The sequence below is a fragment of the Chiloscyllium plagiosum genome, unplaced genomic scaffold (assembly GCF_037043375.1).
Source record: "Chiloscyllium plagiosum isolate Xiang-an unplaced genomic scaffold, Cpla_swu_hap1 HiC_scaffold_11, whole genome shotgun sequence".
Classification (NCBI taxonomy): Eukaryota; Metazoa; Chordata; class Chondrichthyes; order Orectolobiformes; family Hemiscylliidae; genus Chiloscyllium; species Chiloscyllium plagiosum.
The window spans coordinates 40,999,112-41,012,784 of NW_028270149.1; the positions used below are offsets into that span (position 1 = coordinate 40,999,112).

At 40.3% G+C, this 13,673-nt stretch overlaps 1 protein-coding gene across 11 annotated transcripts in view; it reads left to right on the forward strand.

Annotated features, from left to right (window-relative positions):
* The window catches only part of LOC122557273 (serine protease 23-like), a 270,056-nt gene that overhangs the window by 85,341 nt on the left and 171,042 nt on the right, over positions 1 to 13,673 (forward strand). For 4 of the 11 annotated variants that reach the window (XR_015758652.1, XR_015758646.1, XR_015758645.1 and 1 more), the window contains one exon: positions 7,835 to 8,151. The exons of 6 other annotated variants lie outside the window; for them this stretch is intronic. The gene's annotated coding sequence lies outside the window, so the exon portion shown is untranslated. One more of the 11 variants, XR_015758649.1, reaches the window with a different exon arrangement.

Below are 13,673 nucleotides of genomic sequence, written 5' to 3' on the forward strand. Positions count from 1 at the left end.
ATTTTTTTCAAGATTTGGAGATACCGATGTTGGACTGGGGTGGACAGAGTTAAAAATCACACAACACCAGGTTATAGTCCAACAGCTTTAATTGGAAGCACTAGCTTTTGGAGCGCTGCTCCTTCATCAGGTGGTTGTGGAGAATAATTATGTGCCTTACAATCTTATTCTCCACAACCACCTGATGAAGGAGCAGCACTCTGAAAGCTAGTGTTTCCAAATAAACCTGTTGGACTATAACCTGGTGTTTTGTGATTTTTAACTCTGTTTCTTTTCAACATATTGAATTATTTACAATCATACAGTCATAGAGGTCTACAGCATAGAAACAGGCCCTTTAGCTCAACTTGCCCATGGCAGTACACAGTTTTCACAATTAAACTAATCCTATTTGTCTGCATTTGGTCCATACCCCTCCATATCTATCCCATCCATCTACCTATCTAAATATTTCTTAAATGATGAAATTCTACCAATACCTCTGGCAGCCCATACTGTACACTTAGCACCCTCTGTGTGGAAAAAGTACTCCCCTGAACCCTTTTGTATCTTTTTCCTCTCACCTTAAACCTATGTCCTCTGGTTTTAATCTCCCCTACCATGGGGAAAGCTAATGGCTCTCTACCTTATCTATGCCTCAGATGATGTTATAGACCTCTATAAGGTCACCCCTCAGTCTCCTACGCTCCATGGGAAAAAAAACCCAGCCTATCCAACCTGTCCTTATGACTAAAACTTTCCAGTACAGGTGGCATCCTAGTAAATCTTTTCTGCACTCTTTCTAGTTTAATAATATCCTTTCTATAGCAACTCAACCAGAACTGCACACAGTACTCCAAATGCGTCCTCACTAACATCTTGTACAATTGCAACAAGATGTCCCAACTCATGTACTCAAAGAACTCACTGATGAAAGCAAGGAGAAAGTGAGGACTGCAGATGCTGGAGATCAGAGTCGAGAGTGTGGTGCTGGAGAAGCACAGCATGTTAGGCAGCATCCGAGGAACAGGAGAATCGACATTTCGGGCATAAGCCCTTCATCAAGAATTCCTTCATCAGGCCAGTCCTGATGAAGGGCTTATGCCCGAACAATCGATTCTGCTGCTCCTCTGATACTGCCTGACCTGCTGTGCTTTTCCAGCACTACACTCTCGACACTGATGAAAGTAAACATGCCAAAAGTCGTCTTCACTACCCTGTCTAATAGAACTCCACTTTCAAGGAGCTATGAACCTGTACCCATAGATCTCTTTCTTCTTTAACACTCCCCAGGACCTACCATTGATGTGTATGTCCTGCCGTGGTTTGATGCATGAAAATGCAACACCTTGTATTTATCTAAATTAAACTCCATCTGCCATTCCTCAGCCCACTGGCCCAATTGATCAAGATCTCGCTGCATTCCCAGATAATCTTCTTCACTGTCTACTGTGCTAACAATTTTGGTGTAATCTGCAAATTTACCAAACATACTTCCTAAAGTCCCATCCAAATCATTTATATAAATGATGAATAACAGTGGACACAGCATCGATCCCTGTGACACATCGCTGGTCACAGGCTTTCAGTCTGAAAAGCAGCCCTCTACCATCACCCTCTGTTTTCTACCATCAAGTCTATTTTGTATTCAACTGGCTAGCTCTACCTGCATCCTGGGAGATTTTACCTTACTCAACAACCTACCATTCAGTACTTTGTCAAAGGCCTCACTAAAGTCTATGTAGGCAACATCAACACATTGCGCTTATCTACTTTCTTAGTCACTTCTTCAAAAAACTCAAAGACACAAATTCCCACGCACAAAGCTATGCTTCCTTTCCTAAACGAGTTCTTGCCTCTCCAAATGCCTATAGATACTGTCTCTCAGAATCCCCTCTAACAACTTAGCTAATACAGATGTTAGGCTCACTGGCCTGTAGTTCCCATGCAGTTCCCTAAAGTCTTTCTTAAATAATGGCACAAAGTAACCACCTTCCAAACTTCAGACACTTCACCTGTGTCTGTTGATAATTCAAATATCTCCGCTCGGGGGCCCACAAATTTCTCCCTAGCCTCCCACAAAGTTCTGGGATTGGTCCCAGGGACTTATCTACCTTAAGACTGTCAGCAGCCCCTTTTCTGTAATGTGGACTCTCTTCACAATTTATCTCCCCAAGTTTCCATGCAGCCATACAATTTTTGATGATAAATATTGATGAGAAATATTCTTAAAATGCTTCCAATTGTTTATTTACTGTTGTACAATTTACTCTGTTTACACAATTCAACCTTAACTACCTTTCCTTTTATGTGTATATAATTCACGTTGTTTAAGTTTCCTGTTTGTGATTGTAGCATGTCACTTTCAAACCTCAGATGAAAATCAATTCCATTATTGTCAATAGTTTGCAATGAACCTTTTACTATGAGATCCTATATGACACCTCAATGCACGCAATACTAAATCTAAAATAGCTTTTTCCCTAGATGGTTCCACAACACAGGAAATGGTCATGAAAACATTCTACAAGTTCCATCTTCACCACTTTTGCTGATTTGATTGGTCCACTCAATTTGAAGATTAAAGTCCCTCACAACTATTTATATCACCTTTGTAACAAACTCCAGTGATTTCTTGTTTAATTCTATGTTCAATGGTATATAGAAGAAATAGTGGTGCAAATAGAGATAAATGATTTAGATCTAATCACCATTACAGAAACATGGTTTTAAAGTAACCAAGATTCTGAAATAAGTACTCCAGACTATGCAATATTTTGAAAAGTCAGACAGAATGGGAAAGGATGACATAAAGACAGTTATAAGAAAGGTTCTAAACTCAAAATCTGTAAGTAGAATCAGTATGGTTCGAGATTACAAATTACATGGATCAGAAAACATATTTTGGGAGCAGTTTATATGCCCCATAGCAGTACTGTTATTGTCTACTTTCCAAAATGACTGTGGAATTTTTAAACTTTATCTACCATTCAGAATTTTTTTAGAAGCAAGGAAATCCCGACAAAGAAATCTTACAAATCAAACTTATTCTTCAACCCCTTCTCACTCGAAAATCATACCAAATTCTCTTAAATTAATTGATGTAGTTTAACGTTGATGTTACTGTATTTTCTATTACTGTTCCATTGAAAAAAATCCACTTTACACATCATCTTACTCTTAACTTACACATATCTAACTTATGTTCCCTGGCAAGAGTCTTTTGACAGACAATTTGAAGTGCCTCTGCAATACAGGAAATCCCTACAATATTTTTTTCCCTGCAACGTATTTCTCAGTTTGTAGGTTCCAGGGAGAGTTCATTTCTGTGTCACTACAAGAACCGCCAGTAAAAGAAAACGCAAATTGAAATCATATAGTTCCCTTGACTATGGCTCTGGGGTGAATAAAGGAAAATGTGTGGGAACTTTAGCTTATATTATTAAGAAAAAGCAACACATTTATTAATCTGCTTGTGAAAAAATAATTCCTGAATATTAACAATTCCCAAAGTAATTGAATCATGTTTTTAAGAGTAAATATATTTAAATTGAATTCATAAATGGCCAAGGAGCAGAGGAATGGCAATACTTTGGGATCATGAAGGTTACTTACATTGACTTAAATGTAGAAATTTTAGACAATGGATGTGTTCTGAGAATTTCATTTAGGATTCCCCTGATCAACCACCAAATATTCCAGATTAGCAGAATTTATGACAGGTTTCATAAAATTTACAGCAGTTAATCAGCACTACCCCTGAGAAAATTCAGAAAAATAGCCATGATGTGGAAATGCCAGTGTTGGACTGGTGTGAATAAAGTCAGAGGTCACACAACACCAGGCTATATTCTAACAGGTTTATTTGAAATCACAAGCTTTCCAAGTACTGCTCCTTCATCAGGTGAAATGGACAATAACCTGGTGTCACGTGACTTCTCACAGAAATAGAATTAAGAATTTGGGGAGCTACAGTTTCCAGCCCCTGCTATCTGTATTGATGACTGTGGTGAACTCAGCTTGGACAATCACAAAGGCCAACCTCCCATCTATAGAATCCATCTACCCGGCCCGCTGTCAATGAAAGGCCGCCAACATTCTTAAAGATCCATCCCACCCTGGCAATCCCAACCTCTACCATCAGGGAGAAGCTACAGAAGCCTGAACACACGCACCAGCCGGTTTCACAACAGTTTCTACCCTACTGTTGTTAGAATACTGAATGGACGCACAAACTCTTAGCATTCGTCTGTACCTGTCTTTTTGTTTTTGTCGGTGTTTACTTATTATTTACTATCTATGCTACTTAACTCTGTGATCTGGCCGTATTGCTCGCAAGACGAAGCTTTTCACTGTGCCTCTGTACACGTGACAATAAATTCAATTCAATTGAATTTCCAGCACTTCAGGTCCAAACTTCCCAGAAAAAGTAATTCACCCATTTTAATTTGTATTTCACATCACTCTTGAGGAAAACATCTGGCAGGCCGTTCAGGTTTCTTCCACATTCATCATGTGTCAATGTCTGGCCTGTAACACAGCTAAAAGCATGAATAACTCAAAATATTGGAAAATATTACTAGAATATATACTAACCTGCATTTTATTCTTATTCTGTGAAGAAAATCACTTGAGCAAAATGAAATGGCTCATTTATTAATCATAAAAACAGGGATTTAGCTGAAACTGTTTAAATGACTGTTACAACCTCTGCAACATACTGAAAGTAAATAGCAATGAAGGAAAACTCCCCTGGTATGTCATTTTTGGGAATGGAGCAGACAAACCAGCAAGGTCTCAAGTGTCCTGAATTGCTTGATCTCCACCAAAGCATCATTAAAGACTGCCTTAGTATTCGGCTTGCAAACCTTGTTTAGTCTTTTAATGCCAATGTAATCACGTGACATTGTGAACTGCAAGCAAATGTGACTGAATCAATGTTTTTACATTCACATATGAGTCCTAATTCTTTATCACCAGAGTTGTATCAGTCTCAAATGTTATCTTTGCTTCTGTCTCCACAAATGCTGTCAGACCGACTTGTGTTTCTCCAGCACTTTCTGTTCTTATCTCAAATTTCCAGCATAAGAGGTACAGTTAGTAACTTTGCACATCACATCAAAATTGGAGGTGTGGTGGACAGCAAAGAGGGTTACCTCAGATTACAACAGGTTTTGGACCAGATGGGCCAATGGGCTGAGAAGTGGTAGATGGAGTTTAATTCAGATAAATGCGAGATGCTGCATTTTGGGAAAGTAAATCTTAGCAGGACTTATACACTTAATAGTAAGGTCCTAGGGAGTGTTGCTGAACAAAGAGACCTTGGAGTGCAGGTTCATAGCTCTTTGAAAGTGGAGTCGCAGGTAGATAGGATAGTGACGAAGGCGTTTGGTATGCTTTCCTTTATTGGTCAGAGTATTGATTACAGGAGTTGGGAGGTCATGTTGCGGCTGTACAGGACATTGGTTAGGCCACTGTTGGAATATTGTGTGCAATTCTGGTCTCCTTCCTATCGGAAAGATGTTGTGAAACTTGAAAGGGTTCAGAAAAGATTTACAAGGATGTTGCCAGGGTTGGAGGATCTGAGCTACCGGGAGAGGCTGAACAGCTGGGGCTGTTTTCCCTGGAGTGTCAGATGCTGAAGGATGGCCTTATAGAGGTTTACAAAATTATGAGGGGCATGGATAGGATAAATAGGCAAAGTCTTTTCCCTGGGGTCGGGGAGTCCAGAACTAGAGGGCATAGGTTTAGGGTGAGGGGGGAAAGATATAAAAGAGACCTAAGGGGCATCTTTTCATGCAGAGGGTGGTATGTGTGTGGAATGAGCTGCCAGAGGATGTGGTGGAGGCTGGTACAATTGCAACATTTAAGAGGCATTTGGATGGGTATATGAATCGGAAGGGTTTGGAGGGATATGGGCCGGGTGCTGGCAGGTGGTACTAGATTGGGTTGGGATATCTGGTCGGCATGGGCGCGTTGGACTGAAGGATCTGTTTCCATGCTGTACATCTCTATTACTCTATGTGCAGCATTGTAATTGTAATTAATCACTTATATTCATGCATAACAGAATTTAACACACAACTATTTTGCATTTATAAAATGCACTCTTTTTTATTCTAACCATTTCCTGTTGCAAAGGCAAGATCAATAAGGTGCACTCTCATTTTTAGGCTTGCACGTTTGAAAGTTGCATTAGTTTAAATTATTTTTCTAAAATTAGAAGACAAGTTTTCTTCTGGATTTATAGCAGACTATGGAGCAAAAAATTTGCTTGGTTTCATCTCCTGTACACTTTAATTAATTTTTATATATGTTTTTGTACGTTTTCCCATTTATTGAAATATAGATGTGTCATTTCAACTGAAATGCTTTCATAGATTTCTGCTTTTATTGGGTGTTTTAAATGCAAAATAAAGTTTAGCATTGAAGGTATGTAGTCATGCATGTAGCTTTTATATAATTTTTCTACTAAGTAACTTTGATCGGAATTATAGACTTAACTCTGGTTTTAAATATATTGAAAGTTGCCACCCAGGTTGATGAGATACGTCAGACCAAAGAAAAATCAATTAGTATTAAAACAAAAAGTGAGGACGAGAGATAAGAGGTAAAGCATATGAGGTGTGAGCAAAAAAAAAGATTAAAACTTTTCACTTTCAGGCATCTTCAGATTTGTTGATTACCAAGATGCAATTTGCAGTTAGCAGACAGACAATTGGAGCTCTATGCCACTATCTGCGTTTGGTTCGTTGACATCTTGCAGAAGCTCTGTAGCTAAGCTGGAGACCCAATTTGAAAAGAAGATGAACTCTATTTAAGTAAATCCGTTTTATTCTTTTTGTAACTCAGAATAGCACCAGATTGTGGCAACAAAGCACGTTTCATTGTAGCTTCCTTGATGTATGTAATAATTAAATTATTCATTCATTTATTCATCACCAATAAAAATTACATTCCTGATCACAAAACTTATAGAAAGTTCATTCTGGGAATGGTGTTCTGTTTATGTCATCATGAAATCTAAAGGATATCATTCGCGGAGGACTGAATTACCTGCGATTGAAATGTCCAACCAGCCTGACTGATGTTAATGCACTTCTTTCATGCCACAAAGTCAGTAATTGGCCCCTGGGCAGCTAGAATTCTATGGTGCGAACTAACTCCACTGATTCCCAGTTCACATTCCATACTGTGTTGAGGTCAGTGAAAGTCGTTTATTCCTATGCAACTACATTTCGCAAGAAACTACCTGCTTTGGGAGTTGAAACTGAAAAGAATGTGTGCATTCTATATGTTACTTTCTTGAGTATTCATTTGTTCTTCAATGTATAAAGTATATTTTTTATATAGTTGTATTGTGCCCAAAGACCACTTGTAGAAGGGTACAAATTTAGTTGAACTGATTCAGATAGAGAAGTCACTATCCATTCTGATCCATTCTGTGTATTACACCTACAGCATCACTGATAATGTATTATTTCTCAATTGGTGGGAAAATGCATTTGACAATTTATCTTTTGTGCTCTGGTATCCCAGCAACTGAAACTTTGTTTGAAGAAACAATGATCTTCTTGTAAAACTACTTTAGACATAATTTAAAGCTGAAGAGGAGGGAAAAAAGGGTTTGCCTAAAGTAATGATTAGATGGCAGTCACGCCAAAACAAGAGCACTGATTGGTTGGGAATGATGTTAATTTGCATTATAGATGCATGATTACACTCAGACTTTGGAGGTTGACAATTACTTTGTAGTTGAGATGCTGGTGAGTCTGAACACCCCACAGACAAGTGAAAAATAACTTATGCAGCATTTCTTCCTCCCACATTTTAAAACTAAATTTCTCTTTCCTAGATTGGATAGCTATACAGAATAAAATTGTTCAGGAGTTCTGCCATCGATCTCAGCAAAGCAACCATATCACTCATTGCCAGTGCTTCTGAATTAAAGTCAAACTTGGATCTTCCCTTAACACGGCTCACTTTTGACTGAATAGGCAGATTGAAGTATGCAATAGTTCCAGTCTCACAGCTGCCAGTGTGTTGAAAACTACATGTGTGCAGACACTGAATGTAACCTCCATGTTATAACCCTGTGCGATTGTAACAAGACTTTTTTTTGTTCTTCTGCTCCAATTTATTTGTAATAAAGGCCAATATGCATTAACCTTTCACCTCATTTCTATCTTCTTTCCAATGAACAGTTATAAATGGCTTGTAACGTTAACTTTGTTTCTCTTTCTACAGATGCTGCCAGGCCAGCTAAATTTTTGTAACACTTTGTGATTATGGTATTTTCTTTTCTAATTGCATGTGTTGTACAAGCATGCTAACTTTATGTTCTGTGTAGGAATACATCCAAATCCCTCTCAACATCAACATTTACAAATTTCATGAGCGTAACGATTTTCTACTTTTCTATTCTCACTACTAAATAGACAATAGACAATTGGTGCAGGAGTAGGCCATTCTGCCCTTCGAGCCTGCACCACCATTCAATATGATCATGGCTGATCATCCTTAATCAGTGTCCTGTTCCTGCCTTATCTCCATAACCCTTGATTCCACAATCCTTGAGAGCTCTATCCAACTCTTTCTTAAATGAATCCAGAGAATGGGCCTCCAATGCCCTCAGGGATAGAGCATTCCACACAGCCACCAGAGCCACCATGAGAAGTTTCTCCTCATCTCTGTCCGAAATGGTCTACCCCATATTTTTAAGCTGTGTCCTCTGGTTCGGCACTCACCCATCAGTGGAAACATGTTTCCTGCCTCCAGAGTGTCCAATCCTTTAATAATCTTATATGTCTCAATCAGATCCCCTCTCAGTCTTCTAAACTCAAGGGTATGCAAGCCCAGTCGCTCCAGTCTTTCAGTGTAAAGTAATCCCGCCATTCGAAAATGGAGCCGTTTATCACTACTCTTTGTTTCCTATCAGCCAACCAATTTTCAATCCAAGCTAGTACTTTGCCCCCAATACCATGCACTCTAATTTTGCTCACTAACCTCCTATGTGGAACTTTATCAAAAGCTTTCTGAAGGTCCCAGTACACTACATCTACTGGATCTCCCTCGTCCATCTTCAGAGTTACATCCTCAAAAAATTCCAGAAGATTAGTCAAGCATGATTTCCCCTTCATAAATCCATGCTGACTCTGAAATATCCTGTTACTACTATCCAGATGTGTCATAATTTCATCCTTTATAACAGACTCCAGCATCTTTCCCACCACTGAGGTCAGACTAACTGGTCTATAATTTCCTGCTTTCTCTCTTCCACCTTTCTTAAAAAGTGGTACAACATTAGCCACCCTCCAATCCGCAGGAACTGATCCCGAATCTATCGAACTCTGGAAAATAATCACCAACGCATCCACGATTTCTCGAGCCACCTCCTTCAGTACCCTGGGAAGTAGACCATCAGGCCCCAGGGACTTATCAACCTTCAGAACTAACAGTCTCTCCAACACCAATTCCTGGCAAATATAAATTCCCTTAAGTTCAGGTCCTCCAGCCACTGTTACCTCAGGGAGATTGCTTGTGACTTCCCCAGTGAACACAGATCTGAAGTACCAATTCAGTTCTTCTGCCATTTCTTTGTTCCCCGTAATATATTCCCTTGTTTCTGTCTTCAAGGGCCCCATTTTAGTCTTAACCACTTTTTTGCCTTTCACATACCTAAAAAAACTTTTACTATCCTCCTTTATATTATTGGCCAGTTTACCTTCATACCTCATTTTTTCTCTGCTATTTCATTCTTAGTAATTCACTGTTGTTCTTTAAAAGCTTCCCAGTCCTCCGTTTTCCCACTTATCTTTGCTATGTTATACTTTTTCTCTTTTAACTTTATATGTTTCTTAACTTCCCTCGTCAGCCATGGCCACCCATGCCTCCTCCTAGGATCTTTCTTCCTTTTTGGAACGAACTGATCCTGCAACTTCTGCATTATACACAGAAATATCCACCATTGTTCCTCCACTGTCATTCCTGCTAAGGTATTGCACCATTGAACTTTGGCCAGCTCCTCCCTCATAGCTCCATAGTTCCCTTTATTCAACAGAAATATTGTCACTTCCGATTGTACCCTCTCCCTCTCAAATTGCAGATTGAAGCTTATTGTATTATGGTCACTACTTCCCAATGGCTCCTTCACTTCGAGGTCCCTGACCAGTTCTGGTTCGTTGCACAATACCAGATCCAGAATTGCCTTCTCCCAGGTCGGCTCCAGCACCAGCTGTTCTAAGAATCCATCTCTGAGGCACTCCACAAAGTCTCTTTCTTGAGGTCCAATACCATCCTGATTCTCTCAGTCTGCCTGCATGTTGAAATCCCCCATAACAACTGTAGTAACATCTTTGCGACAGGCCAATTTCAGCTCCTGATTTAACTTACATCCGACATTCAGACTACTGTTTGGGGGCCTGCAGATAACTCCCAAGAGGGTCTTTTTACCCTTAGTATTTCTCAGCTCTATCCACACTGACTCTACATCCCCTGATTCCAGGTCCCCCCACACAAGGGACTGAATATCATCCCTTACCAACATGGCCACCCCACCCCCTCCCCGTCAGTCTGTCCTTACGATAGCACGTGTAGCCTTGAATATTCATTTCCCAGGCCCTGTCCACTTGAAGCCATGTCTCGGTTATCCGCACAATATCATATCTGCCAATTTCCAAAAGAGCCTCAAGCTCATCCATCTTATTTCTAATGCTTCATGCATTCATGTATAGTATTTTTAATTTGTTACTGCCCACCCCCTTTCCATCAACTCCTATTTCACTCAACCTTACAGCATGATCCCTTTCTGAGTTTTCTGCCTCATTGACACAGTTGTCTTTCTTGACTTCCCTTGTTCTAACTTTCCCTCCAATTTCCTTCTTAAACATCCAGTTTGTCCCCTCCCCCCCGCGACTGCAGCTGTGTTGCAGTAGCAAACCTGCCTGCCAGAATGCTGGTCCCTAACCTATTAAGGTGCAAACCGTCTCTCTTGTAGAATTTATGCTTACCACAAAACATACCTCAGTGATCCAAGAATTTAAATCCTTGCTTCCTGCACCAGTTCCCCAGCTACACGTTAGCTGAAAGGAGTGTTAGTACACTTGGCCAAATAATGTACCACCTTCCAGCTTGTTGCCCATTCATTTACCCTGTCAATATCTCTTCTCATTATTTTTGTGCCCTCACAGATTATCTTCCTACTTACCTTTGTATCTTCTCTGTCTAGGTTATTATAATAGGATGCAAACAGTCAAAGTCCCAGCACTGATCCTTTTGGCACTCAACTCATTACAGTTGAAAAACTTAAAAATGGCCTATTTATCCTTTGTCTTTGTCTTTTGTCTAATAACCAATCCTCTATCCATGCTAAAACATTACTGCCCATCCTCCAATGACCACTTAAGTGCCCTTAAAGTTGGCGAGTCTACCACTGTTGCAGGCAGGCTGTTCCACGCCCTTACTACTTTCTGAGTAAAGAAACTACCTCTGACATCTATCCTATATCTATCACTCCTCAATTTAAAGCTACGTCCCCTCGTGGTAGTCATTGCCATCCGAGGAAAAAGGCTCTCACTGTCTACCCTATCTAATTATCTTGTATGTCTCAATTAAGTCACCTCTCAATCTTCTCTCTAATGAAAACAGCCTCCAGTCCCTCAGCCTTTCCCTGTAAGACCTTCCCTCCATACCAGGCAACATCCTAGTAAATCTCCTGTGAATCCTTTCCAAAGCTTCCATATCCTTCCTATAATGCGATGACCAGAACTGTATGCAAAACTCCAAGTGCAACCGCATCAGAGTTTTGTACAGCTGCAGCATGACCTCCTGGTTCTGAAACTCAATCCCTGTACTCATAAAAGCTAACACACCGTATGCTTTCTTAACAACTCTATCAACCTGGGTGTGGCAACTTTCAAGAATCTATGTACCTGGACACCGAGATCTTTCTGCTCATCTAAGCTACTCTGCATTCCTGTTACTCCTTCCAAAGTGAATCACCTCTCACTTTTCCACATTAAACTCCATTTGCCATCTCTCAGCCCAGCTCTGCAGCTTATCTATGTCTCTCTGGAACCTGCAATATCCTTCGTCATTATCTGCAACTCTACCGACCTTCGTGTCATCCACAAGTTTACTAACCCATCCTTCTCTGTCCTCATCCAGGTCATTTATAAAAATAACGAACAAAACTGGACCTAAAACAGATCCTTGTGGTACCCTACTAGTAACTGAACTCCAGGATGAATATTTCCCAACAACCACCACCCTCTGTCTCCTTTCAGCTAGCCAATTTCTGATCCATACCGTGAAATCACCCTCAATCCCATGCCTCTGTATTTTGTGCATTAACCTACAGTGGGGAACCTTATCAAACGCCTTACTGAAATCCACATACACCACATCAACTGCTTTACCCTCATCCACCTGTTTGGTCACCTTCTCAAAGAACTCAATAAGGTTTGTGAGGCACAACCTACCCATCACAAAACCATATCGACGATCCCTAATCAACTTATTCCTTTTCCATGATTATAAATCCTATCTCTGATAACCCTTTCCAACGCTTTATCTACAACTGAAGTAAAGCTCACAGGTCTATAATTTCCAGGGTTGTCTCTACTCCCCTTCTTGAAAAAGGCAACAACATTTGCTGTCCTCCAGTCTTCTGGCACTATTCCTGTAGACAATGATGACATAAAAATTGAAGCCAAAGGCTCACCAATCTCCTCCCTGGCTTCCCAGAGAATCCTAGGATAAATCCCATCTGGCCTAGGGGACTTATCTGTTTTTACACTTTCCAGAATTGCTAACACCTCCTTATGCACCTCAATCACAACTAGTCTAGTAGCCTGTATCTCAGTATTCTCTTCAACCATACTGTCTTTTTCTATACTAGTCATGATTTGGAGATGTCGGTGTTGGACTGGGGTGTACAAAGTTAAAAATTACACAACACCAGGTTATAGTCCAACAGGTTTAATTGGAAGCACTAGCTTACGGAGCGTTGCTCCTTCATCAGGTACCACCTGATGGAGTGATGCTCCAAAAGCTAGTGTACTTCCAATTAAACCTGTTGGACTATAACCTGGTGTTGTGTGATTTTTAACTTTGTCTTTATCTGGTGTGAATACTGATGAAAAGTATTTATTTTACACTTTGCCTATCTCCTCTGACTCCATGCACAACTTCCCACTACTGTGCTTGATTAAACCTAATTTTACTCTAGTCATTCTTTTATTCCTGATATACCTATAGAAAGCCTTAGGGTTTTCCTTGATCCTATCTGCCAATAACTTCTCATATTCCCTCCTAACTCTTCTTAGATCTCTCTTTAGGTCTTTCCTGGCTAACTTGTAACTCTCAAGTGCCCTAACTGAGCCATCACATCTCATCCTAACATAAGCCACCTTCTTCCTGTTGACAAGAGATTCAACTTCCTTAGTAAACCACGGCTCCCACACTCGAATGCTTCACCCCTGCCTGACTGGTACATACTTATCAAGAACCCACAGTATCTGATCCTTGAATAGGCTCCACGTTTCAACTGGGCCCGTTGCCTGCAGATTCCTTCCTCATCCTATGCTTCCTAAGATTAGATTAGATTAGATTACTTACAGTGTGGAAACAGGCCCTTCGGCCCAACAAGTCCACACCGACCCGCCGAAGCGCAACCCACCCATACCCCTACATCT